General features: G+C 44.0%; 1 protein-coding gene and 1 long non-coding RNA gene across 19 annotated transcripts in view; one reads left to right on the top strand and one right to left on the bottom strand.

Moving 5' to 3' along the window:
- LOC310904415 (glypican-5-like) overlaps positions 1 to 14,271 on the top strand; it is a 441,629-nt gene that overhangs the window by 369,800 nt on the left and 57,558 nt on the right. For 7 of the 17 annotated variants that reach the window (XR_014588312.1, XR_014588313.1, XR_014588314.1 and 4 more), the window contains one exon: positions 1 to 8,678. This exon is cut by the window's left edge. The exons of 9 other annotated variants lie outside the window; for them this stretch is intronic. The gene's annotated coding sequence lies outside the window, so the exon portion shown is untranslated. Of the gene's footprint in view, positions 8,679 to 14,271 lie in introns of those variants that run through there. One more of the 17 variants, XR_014588311.1, reaches the window with a different exon arrangement.
- LOC310904439 overlaps positions 8,193 to 14,271 on the bottom strand; it is a 22,625-nt gene continuing 16,546 nt past the window's right edge. For both annotated transcript variants that reach the window (XR_014588338.1, XR_014588339.1), the window contains exon 2: positions 8,193 to 14,271. This is a non-coding gene — a long non-coding RNA (uncharacterized lncRNA).

Raw genomic sequence — 14,271 nt, 5'->3', positions numbered from 1 at the left:
GCTGTCATTTTTGTTGGTTTTTATTCACTCAGACCAACTCTATGAAGCCAGTTCCAAAAGATACACTGATTTCAAACATCAGTAAAAGCTCACTCTAAAAACTTAGCTGATAAAATCATTACTTTTTAAACTGTGAATAAACATGACTGCTTTGGGAAGATACTGTATCGATAAAGCTAGACTTCTCCTCTAAGGCTGGTACTGTACAAAAGGTCTTGTAACAACAGATGTACTAATTGGTATTTGGGAAAAGGTTTTAATTCCTCATTTCAGAGTCTTTTGAAGCTGCTTGTATTTGTTGCTATTCTGAGGCTTCGGTTTATTTTAAGCATCTGTGAAATGTTATGAGTTCTTTTGCTTCCTTCTAGAGTACATTTGCCCTCCTGCTTGATTTACGCTGCAGAGTGTTTTTTTTCCTGGGGATTGTGTCAACTCAGGAATGTAAGTGACTGTGTGATGGATGCGGTGGCCAAGGCTTGAACGTGCTGCTAATCGGGACCTGTTTCCTTATCACTGCCAGTGAACGAGGATGCTTTTTCCTTGCCTCTGCAAGCTCACATTGGCCATCACAGTCACTGAGAGCAAACAGATTGGTGATGTGTCCCAGGCGCAGTCTGCAGCCTGCACTTCTAGACAGAGACTAGACAGACAACTGTGCTGATTCAGAAGAAATACATTTAATGTCAGAAAGCCTGAAGGGGAAAAGACTGAACTCACAGCACAAATCAGAGCAGTAGCCAACACCGTTGGTCTTGCTCTTTTGACTTCCTAAATGCAAAACCTCCAGAGTAGCCCTGTAGGATGGGTTGGCTATCACAGCTTCAACCAAGGCTGGTGCTGTTTCTCATTCCAGTTAGGATGGACATCACAAGTAACAGTGTAAAAGAAACGCTGCAATGAAGTGCCTGTATACTCCAAGCCAGAGTTTCCAAAATGTGGTGCCTGGCCATCAGGCCCCTTAACAAGAGGCTGGTGGGAGGTGACTGCAGCTTGAGTGCTGGATTTGCCCTCCGAGAAGCACAAGAGCAGTGTGTAACATCTGTGATGTCCAATACCCTGCAGCTGCCAGGAGGTTTGTGGTTTCCAGTGTGAAGGAGGATGCCTAGGCCCCTGTGACTGAGAAGGATGCTGGATCTCTAGCCAGTTTTTCTGTTAAATTGATGCTACCCTTTTGGGATAAATAATTGCACTGCATTGCGTTAAAAAAAAAAAAAAGGCTTTTGTAACGGTCAAGAAACTTTTTAATAGTATGGGCTCAGCAATCTGCTCAGTAGCCAGATGGGCTGTGTTTTTAGTGCCAGAACCATTTTCAGTTCTATCAATGAGCAATTATTTAAAGAATTGCTCTTTGTTTGTTTTTAAGATGCATCTACTATTAATTCGGGACAGGGAATACTTCTGATCACATCATTGTGCCATTTGAAATTAAATTATCAGCAAGCTGAAGACGTTTTCAGTTGGGTTGGAAATCATTGTATGTAGTGCTGGAAGAATGTGCAGAGAGAAATCTCTGTTGTGTAAGTGTGATTTTGAGGCTGACACATTTTGGAAGAGGACTCCAGTGCTTTGACCACAGGCAAAACCTCAGCTCCTTCTACCAGTGCTTGAGTTTTGAGTGCTGGCAAGGGGGTTGGTAGGGAGAGGTTATACCTCTACAGTCACCACCAGGATTTTCCTTGTTTAGCTCTTTGTACCGAAGTAATCCAATTATCAGCTAAGAAAGTATTTGGTCTTACTAACTTAGTTCTGTTAGCTGAAATTATACATTATGGTGCACCTTGGTGTGCTTCTGATAATTTAACCTGAAGATGATTCCCCTTGTAGAAAGAGTTGCATCGTCGCAAAGGAGTCTACATGCTGTGACTGCTATACGTGAAGAATGGGGAATAAGCTGCCCGTTTATACTGTCCCTGTGATCATGTGAGGGCCTCTGTCCAGTCTGTTTTGCTGCGGAGTGACCCCCCTAACCAGAAGAGTTTCTCAGTGCGAGGGGGTGCATGGGGCAGATTGGAGAAATAGCATCTTTTTTTTTGCAGTATGTTACATGAACGGTGGAAAAAACCTCTCAGTTTTGTCACAATTAGTGCATTTTCTAATAATTTAAAAGCTTGAATTACTTACATGTGGAGCTAAAATAGCTCTAAGTGCACTTTTATTGCCTGGCCCTGGAGCTGCCATTTACAGGTTAACAGCCTTAATGCTTCTAAATAATAGCAGAAGGAGTATATGCAGTACAATATTAGAAAATGATATATGTCTTGTTATTTGGGCACAAGTAGAGCACTAAAAGCCCTGTTCTATTTTCTACAGGATATTTTTTTCTGAAATCTCTGGTTTTAAAATATCTTCCAGTGGACTAGTTAACACTGAGAGGCCTTGAATGTGTAAAAAGGCTGTTATATAAATCATACGATTAAGGAAATTAAACTTACATTTGCAGTAGATGGCTATACATACATTTTGGTCTATCTTAACATCCAGAGTTGGTTTCTATGTTTTTCTGGGACAAGAATATTATTCTTGCTTTTTCTCTTGCATCCTGCCTGACGTTTTGATGTATTTAAGAAATTAAAGTTGGGAAATAATGCACTGTAGGAGAAGAAAGCTCTGATTGAGATGTTTTGCATGTGGGAAAACAGGAGAGGTGCTAAAAGTACCAGTGTATATTTTTTATTCTTATTATTTAAAAAAAAAAATGTTAGGCGCCTCAATTTACTTGGTGTTCAAGAATGCCAGAGTACTTCAGTGGCAACAATCTCCCTTTTCTAGATAAGGAAAGTGAGGCAGAGGGGCGAAGTGGCTTGTTTCAGCTCACACAGCTGGCAGGAGAGATGCCAGATCTCCCCATCCACATCCCTCAGTGCTGGCCTTCATGCTGCCTGCATTGCAGCCTTGTGGTTGCCCCCTGTGACAGCACAGGGGCTGCAGGGTAGAGGCTTTTGCCCCTCTGGAACCAGTGCTTAGCGGCTGATCTGCTTTATAGCCAAAAAAACCACAGCCTGAACTTTCAGCAGGTGCTGGCTATTTCTTAATATATTCACAGAGATTCACTGATCTTTCCTCTATGCACCTATTTTAAACTTCATATCCACCTTTTCAAATACAGAGCTTGTTTCATACTTCTGGCTGGTTGGAAAATGTGCTGCTTTTAGGTTTTAACTATACCCGTAAAGGTAATGAATAATCAAACCACAAAAGGTTTAAATCAAAACCTTTCCTTTTGAAAAGCTGTGTGGTGCCCCAGCAGGTGTGTCTCATGCACTTACCTTCTGTCAAGTGGCACCTGTACCAGATTCTCCCTTCCTTGATGCACTAAGCCTTCTCCTCTTGGTAAATGGCCTTTGTCTACTCTAAAGCACTAAAGCAATGGCTGCAGTAGCTCTTTTTCAGAGAAAGGTCCATGTCTTCCACCAATAATAATTTTGGATTCTATGCTGAACTTAGTCAAAGCCTGCCCTTACCAGATTTTAGTTTAAGGAAACAAAAAACCTTCCCACCAGACTTATCTATACATCTATATTTATATAAAAATTTATATTTTTAACTTTTTATAGAAATGAAACAGCATCGTGAAGCTGTAGTGCTGAGCTTTCAAGAAATCTTGTCCGGTTGCCTACTCTTTTGGCTTGCTATGTTTAACTCCTGGAATTGTTTTTACAGGGCTCTGAATCAGTAGTGGGACTTGCTTTTTTTCACTATTCCTAATACAAAAGCATGTCTTAACCTGCAGAATTAGCACTGCAGCTGTGCTGACCAAAACTAAGCCTAGCACTATGCTTTGTGGCTTTTTCTTTTATTTCCCCTTGCAAAACGCTGTATGTACTGAGATGATGCACTAATCTTTCTTCTCTGCACTATAATTCCCAAAGTATTCTAGCCTTTTCTATTTCCTCCAGCAAAACTTTAATCATGATGTATTTTGCGTTGCTGTTGGCCATTAGATGCATAATTGTCCTTCCTTAAATCATATTAAATTATCCAGCTGATTACCTGCTTCAGAAGATTGTCTAGATCATCTTGCACATTGCTTACCACAAACAGTATCAGCCAAGCGTCCCATCTTCCTGCAGCCCTGACAGAAGGCACTGACAATTTCTTCCAGACCAGCATGTTGCAGCTTCTTCAGATTGCCAGTCATTTATTCAAACTCAATATTTTTTATGACTCCCCTTCATTTTTTTATTCTCGCTCTTGAAGTCATATGTTTTTAATGATGGCACAGTTAAACCGATAAAATTTACTTCCTTGTTCGCAGTGCATAGCTTACAGAGGATGCTGTGCCAGGCAGGTGTTTGGTGTGCAGAGACCAAGCTGATTGGAGGTAGCAAAGCAATTTTCACCATCTTGTGACCTTTTAAATGCTTTGTCTGCTCTCTTGCCTAATATTACTGACCTGGCAGTTGAGAAACAGTATCCTGGACAGTTCACGCAACAACTAAACAGAATTTAAGTTTACTGAGCCTCAGAGCATATCCTGTTTGACGCTGTTTTCTGTGATCTTTTGCTGTTTGTTATGGGTAGAGCCTGTGAGCATGAATGCATACAACATTCATCATAAAGACGTCAGAGCTCCCAGCAGTGGCAAGCCTGCAGTGGATTTAGTGTAATCCCCTTGCTCTCAGACTTCTGCCCCGTACTCCTCAGCTTTGGGCAGAAGCTCTGTGGTGGCCAGGGCATTGTTTGGTCTCTGATCGGGTGAGCATTTCCGAAGGCCAGCTATTAAAGCACAACCACCACCTGCCACCGCTGGGCTTCATTCATGCATTCATTTTCCCTGCGGCTCATCGCCAGGGCTAAGTCCATTTCAGTGGGGAAATGAATTTCTGTGTGCAAACGGATGGTTCTGAAACAAAGAGATGGTAAGAACCTGTGTAAAGTTTCTTCCCTGGATGAACCATGGCACACCAGGAGCTGTATGCATCTTCCAGTCCTGTACAGGAGGTAATGGGCTGAATTAAGACATCGTATTCATGCCTTAAGCGAAGGAAGATAAAACAAATCCCAAGGGGCAGAGCCCTCACAGTGACTATTTTATTTACGCTACCTGTGCTGCGCTGAGTAGAACAGATTGGGATCCTCTGCTCTGCCTTGCACTTCAGAACTGGGGCTGGTCCCAAGCAATGAGGCAGCACAGAGATAACAAGCTGGCCAAATTCATGTCTGGCGTAAGCAGGGCTGCCTGTGCTGATCACAGTCAAGCTGCACCGGCTCATACTAAATGTGAGGCTAGTTCCTTCTGGTTTCTGTGTGGTTTTTGTTTTGTTTTGTTTTGTTTTCCTGGTAATTTCCACTGCTTTCTGAAGCAGTGTTGCTCAGTAACCTTCTTCAAACTTATTGCTTTATTCTCTCTTCCTCCCATGCACTAGGCTGTATTGTAAAAACCATTCCTTCCTCCTGCGGACATGGTCTGTACTGTTAGCACACCCTGACAGCCAGGCTGTCTGGCAGTCCTGTAGTTTGCCTTGTGCTGACTGCGCAGTGTGAGTTGCACCACGGCGAGCCCCAGTCAAACCTAACCACAAATGTAAACTCCAGCTTTCTGGTAGTGTTGACGGGGGCTTCAGGATTTGTCCCGCTCTACATTGCCGTAAACATCAGTCGTCAGAGCTCTCAGCAACATTCTCCGTCCCAGCTCCTGGTGCATGAGGATGCCTGTAGATCCCCCTGGGATCCTGAATGCTGGGCTTTGTTCACTCCTTGGACCTGCACTCACCAGGGCTGTCACAGCCTTGCGCTCCCGCTCAGCAGTCTCTGAACCCTTCTTCTGCCTAGAAAAGCTTGTGGCTCCTTTGTCATGATGGACTTGCGCTCTAGGTTCTTGCCTCGGGACTTGCAGGTAATACAAACCGCTTAAGAAAACAATTATTTTTGTATCATACAGGGCTTGATCACTTCTGTTTTATAAACTTTTTTTTCAAATAATATGTGTGGGAGAACTTGAAACTTTAATTCCTTATTCTGCTAAACCATTGCTTTATTTATGTGTATGTGAAAGTTTTATTGCGGTTCTGAGAGTAATCCTAAGGAAATGGACAGGCCAGTGAAGGGATGCACGACACGGACTCCTGATGGCTCTTGAACAGAAGACGTTTATTGCCCTTTTTCACTACTACATATACTTTCCCTGTAGCCCCACACGCTGTCCGCATGCCCGAATCTGTCTTACAATTGGTTAGAGACCCTCAGACACCCGCCTTGAGCCAGCCAGCAATTGGCCACTGCCCAAAGCTCATCTTTAACACTGTAGCCAATTTACTTTATCTCGACCTTGCCCAAGTTTTTGGTTCTACCGCTGTTCTCCTCATTATCTCTAACTCAGGGATGTGTGAAACAGCACAAAGCTCCCTGCGAATTCCTTTCCCACAGGCCGGGAGGAGATTCTTGCCAAATCCTGGGTAGTGCAGCAGGGCCACGGAGTAGCTACGGACCCAACTTGCAGTGCAGTCCTAGACCTTCAGACCCCGCAGGTGGGAATACCTGTGGCTGCTACACCTGAAAAAGCAGGATGTGACCTGAGAAATGAAGCACTTGCTGTTCTCTGGTCGGATGGAGTAAGCTAGCTGTGGCTTAAAAACAGCAGACTTTTTCTCTTCTGGGTTAACTATAAAAGTTGTTTTTCCTTTACTTGGAGGCTACTTGAAATTTTAGCTACTGTTCTGTTCTGTCCTAATACATTTATGGTCAGGAATACCATAGGAAAGTCTTGTTCGTGTTTGCAAGGTGGTATAAAAGTTAACAGAGAACAGATTGAGACAATCCACCGTGCACCAGATGCTATATAAATACAATCACAAAAGCTGTTACAAGGATGTAATGTACATTCCTTTTTTCCAGTTATTAATGGAAATGTTTAGTCTTATGCCCTTGCTTTCATAAGCCACAGATGTTACACCCTCTGTGTAAAGCACATTTTCTTTCTTAAAGCAGCATCTCTAACTCATCCGCAGATGAAAAAGATGAAGAATACTCCAGGAAGAAAAAAAAAATCAGATAGCTGCAATGCCCTCAGTGCTCAGGTTAAGTCATTGTCAGCTACAGCGACCACTCTCACCACTTCCTTTCCTGAACTCAAATAAACTTCTGCAAAGGGCAATAGGATATTTGTCTGAACTGCAGCTGCAGAGACCTGTCATGAAGTCTGCACTGGGACCAGTCCGAACTCTCTGCACAGGACTCGAGCTGGCTGGTTTGAATTCAGCAGCTTCATTCTGTAATAGTTTTAACCACAAGGAAGACTGAGGTACTCAGTCTTGGTGCTCAAGTTTTGCTCAAATCTTTCTCCTTGCGGGCGCTGCTCTCCTACAGGAGGAAAGTAATAGTAAGGAAACGTTCCAGCACTGACAAACTAGCACTCAGCTCCTCTCCTGTGTGCAGGATGGATGCTGCAAATCTTTCAGCAAAGTCAAGGAGTGCTAGGCCTGCACAGGGATACTTGTATGGCACTAGTGCTGATCTCTTTGGTGGGTCTGTGGTTTGTGTTTCCTCTGGAGGGACATTCCTCAGCTCCCTTGGTTTTTAGCCTGTGCTGGGAAGTGGTGGATTTGGTTCTTGTTGTGAGGAACAGTTTCCAGGATATGGAGCAGTCTCACAAATGGATTGCATGTGTTCACTGGATCTGTGTGCTTGGAGATGGTACGTTCTAGAAATAGCATTATAAATCCTTCTTGGTAAAGACCATGTAATATTTTCAGTACTGAGTAAAATAATTTTGTTTTCTAAGAGTTCCTATGTTTTAGAAAACAGCAGTGCTGCTGGTTGCATGGCCTCACATGAAAACCTTTGCTTGCTTGTTTGGGGCAGCCTGCCTTTAACAGCATCAAGCATCTTCTGTTGCATCCAGAGCATCAGTGTGGGGATACATTTGGGCCATGTGGGCAGGGTTTCTCTTCAGTTGCAGCCAATATCACCACTGTCAGGGACTTCTGTGTGGGGACTCCAGTGAAATCCCTTAACGCATGAGATGAAGGTTATTTAGGCATTTACTGTTTATGGTGGATGTGTTTGGTGAAAAGAGAGAGCCTGTGGTCATCTCAGTGTTGGGAACACTCTATTTATAAGTTTAATTTCTTGCTGAAGGTCTGTGTGCCCAGCTGTACAGGAACCACTCCTTGGCACAAGTAGCTCAGTTTCCTCTTTTTGCATGGTGTATATATTAAGTCAATTTTGTGCATATTCTAGTGGTATTAAATTCATCTCTTTGCAACAGGAAAAGTCATCCATAATCTAAAAATACTTCAGTAGTTTTCTTCTGTTATTTTAGTAGATAAGGTTGTTTCCTATCAGCAAGAATTCAAGAAGTAGCCTAGCTTAGAGTAGATTGCCCTTATAAATTATATTCTCCTAGGAGGAGAAGAAAATCAGAAATAATAAAAGAGCTTTAGCTAGGGAAAAGGCTAATAATGTCACTAACCTCATGATTTCAAGTATGGAGATTATCTTAAAATATGAAATTCATTATGTTTAACATTCATGGCAGTGCTGGACTGTTTAATGAGAAGCAACATAATTGATTGATTTCCACAATGGGCCATCTACTGAAAAATATTTGGGGGCATAATTGGCTATTGGCTATCTAAATAATTTTGTTAAGCACAGTTTTGCATGTGATTCAAGAGAAAGAACTGTTCTTAACCTGGAAGACTTAAAAAAAAAAAAAAAAAAAGCTGGTATTGTAGGCACATGTATCATCAAGGAAAGTAAAAGCAGATGTCCTGATGTTGGCAGCTGTCTGAAAATGTCAAACTTTAAATCAGGAGCAGGAATGCCTCTCCCCGATCAGAGCAAGTGTTATTTGTTTTAAGTGTTATTTTAATTCAAAAATTCCATTGCATGTTTTCTTGGTGATTTTGGTTACAGCATTTCCCGGTGTGTAGTCCCTGTTTATGAGCAGGGTGTCTGTGCAATGGGCCGACAGGAGAGCCCCAGCCCCATGGGCACGGTGGTGTCCTGTGCTGGGGGATGTTGGTCCCACGGGGTCAGTGCCTGTGCTGCGAGCAGCCTACCCGACGTTCTCACCTGTGTGTCTCCGAACAAGGAGATGATTTGGTGGCACTTGGGGTGAACTTGAGTAAATGGAGGCCCTTGGGAGAAGGAGCTTTGTTTGAGTGATGCTCTGTTCTGGATGCTCACTTCTGGCAAAGAAAGAATCAAGTCTGAAAAAGGCACTTAAGAGTCCCCATACCAATTTCTGCTCTAAACCATGGGTTAAAGCTACCATTAGCACATCCAGTGGGTCTCCATGTCAGGATTCAGCTATTGCCCACGTCTGTCCATGAAACTACTCCTAAATTTGGGTACTTCTAAATCGGTTCTCAATCTGTGAAACTAGCAATCAAACCACATAGAGGGCATAAGCCTGGAGACGTCACAGCAGTGCCTAAGAGTTGCACTTACCTAGATTCAGTGTGCCAGGTGCTGTGCACAGAGCAGGAAGCTTTTCCTGTGCTCCAGAGCAAATAAAAGTGCATGCCCAGAAGTCAGGGGGACTGTAGTAAGGCTAGCGGACTTCAGGAGAGCTTTTTAGTACCCATTAAGTTGCCTTATAGGTGTTGGTTTGCCGTTTGATTTTAATGAATAATGCTGTAGTAGTCATGAGTGAAAGAAAGGCTCTATCCAGCGATGAGGGTGCTCTGACACCTTGTTCCTGTTCGTGCTGAAGCTACTGCTCACAGATTGAAGGAGATTGATTCTTTCACAAAATTATATTGAAATTTGCCTCTGCTGGATGGGACCCTCACCACCTTAACTTCAAAAAGTTATATGCTTCAAGATTAATAGTCCTATTTAATGATGAATTTTGGAAATGTTATGCTAATTCCATCTGTAATGCAATGGTTTTGATGTGTTATCTGTAACTCTTTCACTGAATTCAGTGTTCTATATTTCTGCTGAAGTTATCGCAAAATGAATCCTGTGAATATCTTTGTGGCAAATTCCTTGAATGCTGTTGAAGGCCAGCTAACATCTGGAGAGCCACTAGAAAAAGGTAGAAAAATGCTACTTGAAACCTCTCTGAATAATTTCAGGCATTGCACCAGTAGTCTCGAATGTATTCCCATTAAGGCTGGCTTCATTATTGGCACTGTGTACCCCTATCATCCCAGTCTACAGGGGATGTTCCCAGGGAATATAAAAGAGGATTTCTGCAAAATGATATTTCTAAAGGAAATTATTTGCGTAGCAGCCCCTCGTACTCGCAGATGCTGTTTTTAATGCAGCCATATTCAGCCCTGGCCTTGTGATTGTACTGAAGTAAAACGTTCGGGCTAAATTGTTTTGCCTTTGAAACAGTCCACAACCAAAAACCCTCGGGGAAACATGAGTGTATAATTTTCTCACTATTTCAAACCACGTAAGCACCAAGAAAAATAGCATGATTCATTATTTTGGAGTGTGTTGATTAACTAGCAATTAAAGCTTTATAGTATTTTCTTTATGAAACAACAAAGGCTAGTTTAATGCCTTTACTTTAGTTTCAGCTCATTGGACTGTCTTCATACCTGGTGTAGATAGATAAACTCTCTGAAAGCACATGAAGTACCTGCATGCAGCTGAACATGGCCCACTTAGCTCAGAAATGTGATGGGTGTTCACGGAAGGAACTTTCATTCATTCACAGCATCTGGTTCCATTACATTCAGCCCAATCAAGCTCTGAAATTGAAATTAAATGACTTTTGATGGTAGTAGTGTAAGAACTGGGGGAAGGGAAATATCTGCATGGCAGAGGAGGCTCTTAGTTAGGACAAGCCATGTAAAATGCCTTGAAATTGTTTCACAGAAATGACTGGATGCACCAGAAGATGAACTTGGAGCTATTTCATGTGTCCAGAGTATATTTCACCTCCACTTTAGGGTCCAGATTGTCTCTCTAGTGCTGGCAGTGCTGTAGTATAACTCCTTCCTGCCCAGGCTGTTAGGCCAGCTCAGGGCTTCTGATGGGTGATGTGCTAATGCACACCCCTGCAGCACGCCTGCTGCTCCCCCAGCAGTGCTGCTGCCACCCCACGTCCTTCATGCTTGCGGCACCACGGAGCCATCCCAGCACCGCTCCTGGCTCTTGTCATGGCAGTGCTCTCGTGCTTGGTCCCAGTGACCTGGGAGATCCATGCACTGGGATGGGGCAGGATTCCTGGGCTAGTAGGAAGTGTCCCTGCCCGTGGCAGGGGGTTGGAATTAGATGATCCCTAAAGTCCCTTCCAACCCAAACCAGCCTGTGATTCTGTATCTGCCAGGGGCAGAGCTCGCCCAGCTCGCTGCGCCGGGGATCCAGGCAGCACAGGAGGTGTGCTGGGGGGAGAGGCCAGGTGGCAGAACAAGAGCTAGCAGGAGGAGGAAGAAGAGTAGAAGAGAAGAGAGAAGAGAAGAGAGAAGAAGAGTAGAAGAGAAGAGAGAAGAGAAGAGAGAAGAAGAGGAGAAGAGTAGAGAGAGGGAGTTATGCAGAACCAGAATAAAATCAGCAAAATCTGGAAACTGGCCCTGGCTTCCAGCAGCTCAACCAGCTCTGCACTGCAGCATGAGCAGGGGAAGGTGGTGTTTGTGCGCGGCTGTTGGGAAACACCAGCTGGAAGAGCAGGGTGTTGCAGTGTTGCTTTCTACTTTGAGGTCCCTGGTAGTCTTTGTGCTTGATGAGAAGTTTAGTGCAGCTTCTAAGTCCCTATGTTTATTTTTGCTGCCATTACATCAGTTGTCTTTCACTGTGCAGCCATAATTTTCCAATTAACAGCATGCAGTAGGGTAAGGTATATACCATAGGTGCACTATATACACATTAAACATAGAGTATAATATAATGTGTAATGAATTAGATAATGTATTTTTGTTATCATAGAATCACAGAATGGTTTGGGTTGGAAGGGACCTTAACAATAAATCATATACATATTGTGTAACGTATACAATACATATGTGCACAATATTCATATTGAAATATTGGGGTTTGGAGGGCCAAAGATGCTGAAGTCTGCCTGGGCAACTGACCATTAAAGGTGTCAGTGGTCTGGCATGTTTGCAGCAAAGCTGTTGACCAGCGTAGGGCAGCTTTCTGAGTCATGGAAAGAGCAGCGCTGCACAGACATACCTGAGCCAAGCTCATATACAAGATAACTGCTGGGAAATGCAGGCAGGCAGTTTCCCAGGCTGAGCTGCTAGGCCCACGTGAGGCTTGGACTTTGCCTAGGGGAACAGGGATATGCTGAAGGTTATGGAAACACCATGCAGCTTGCAGACACAGCTGCTGTTTCTGCACTGCAGAAGTTACCAGAGCTCTGGGTGGCATCTCCATGCCACTTTTCCCATCAGTAGAGTGCTAACACCCTCCTATGTTTGAGAGCGTGTTGTCACAGTGCCATTAGCAGGATCACCGATGAGAATACAGCAGCAAGTCCTGGTCCCAAAGAGTTTGCTTGGGGTGTCCCAAAAGGAAACTGGGAGGTTCTGCTCTGCCACCTGTGTGTTTGCTGGGCACCAAGCACCAGCTCGAGGCCTGATTCACAGCCTGCTGTGGTGGAGAGAATTGATCCCCAGTGTCAGCACGTTCCTGCTCTTGTGGCCAAGCTCTTGGCAAGCCACTGGCACCAGAGCAAGCTTCAAATGAACACCTTGCTTGCTTTCTGCTGGCACAACAGGAAAAACGGAGGGTAAAAACACAGAAGCACTAATAGCAGAAGCACAGGACTAGCTAACTACCGCCTCCCACCTCCTCGTGGCTCTGCCAGGCTCAGCTCAGGGACGAAACGAAGCCTTTACTTACCGAGATCCCAGGAGAGAGCAGGGTTTCCAGCAGCCACTCAGGTACTGGTGGGGCTTGAGGCCCTGGCTGCCCATGGCTGCATGACACGGGTGTCCCCACCTGGAAGGGGGGCCAGGCGGGAGGACGGCTTGCTGCAGCCCCCCGGGCAGGTCTGTGCTGGTGAAAGGGAGCGCAGCTGGGGTCTGCTCCCCCAGCTGGTACCAGGCCTGTCACACAGAGCAAGTGCTTCGTTCCCACTCTCTCAATACCTCATTGCCTCTAATGACAAACTGCATTTCCACAGCAGTTGCCCTGGTCCTGAACCAAGCTGCATGCAGCTGTTGTGTTTCCTGTTTATGCTCAGTCCCTGAATTAGTCAACTCCACAGATTTTATCGGAACAGTTTCACTCTTGCTTTTGAGCATCTTCCTAATGTTTATGTGCTTGTAAGGGAAGGATTTAAAAGAACACAAATCCATCTAGGCTCGTGTGTAGCAGCCTCAGCTGGCTGGCGCTGTGCAGCTGTCAAACAGGCAGGCTCCTGCTCCCTCCTGTCCACAGTAAGGGCTGGGGGGCTCACCTCAAATCCTGATACACCTTTTCCTCCTGTCTTCTGGAAGCAAAATACCCATGTATGCTGCCCTCTAGCCAAGTCAGGATTTAAACAGTTCATTTAATTGCCAAACTTTCAATTAAATAAATGAAGAAAAGATTTCAAGACAGGAGAGGATGGCAGTATTTCCATGAGGTATTGAATTTCTCACTTTGATACAGGTGTGTTACTGTTTTCCTATTTATTTTTTTCTTCTTTTCCCTGAGTGCATTAGGACACAGCATTTATTTTTCTAGGTTAGTGGGTAAGATCCCATGCAAATTTTTCCTGAAAACATGCCTGCTTTCCTTGTCCAGGAACAGCCTCCCTTTTCATGTCTATATTTAGCCTTCTCATAAACATGGACAGTTCTTAAAAAACAGCGTCTTTCCCTTTATGCAGCCAAGTCTGCCAGAAACAAGTCCAGAGAAAGCAATTTCATTTACCACACTGTTTCTCTAGCCTTACTATTTTTGGAGGTGTTTTCAGTGGCAAATGCACAGAAAGCAGAAGCCATTTCAGTCCCAGGCATTAAAATCAAGTTCCCCCACATTAGCTGAAGAATGAATTTTACAACACATCACTCTTACTGTCTTACCTGAAATGAATGATTTAACTGATGACTATAATTTAAATCAAAATACTGCAGGCTTAGTTTAGGGGAAAAAGAAGGGGGGGGGGGGGGCTTAAATGAGAAACAAATATAGATTAAAACTCTGAATTTTGTTTTCTGATGCTGATTTTCAAAATAATGACTTTATTTCCTCCTGCTGTGCATATTCCACAACACCAGTCCCCCAAGGCAGGTGTTGCCCTGCTAGTCCTGACATGGCTCCACTTCCCTTGTTTGGGGAGATGATGGGCACCTTTCCAAGGGAGACTTCTGGGTGAATGCAGTCCACCTCCTCTGGTGCATAATTAAGCAGGCCTTTTCCCACACGAATAAATAC

Source organism: Anser anser (genome assembly GCF_964211835.1).
Source record: "Anser anser genome assembly, chromosome: 9".
Lineage (NCBI taxonomy): Eukaryota > Metazoa > Chordata > Aves > Anseriformes > Anatidae > Anser > Anser anser.
The sequence above is the reverse complement of the archived record's forward strand: the minus strand, read 5'-3'. Positions and strand labels throughout refer to the sequence as shown.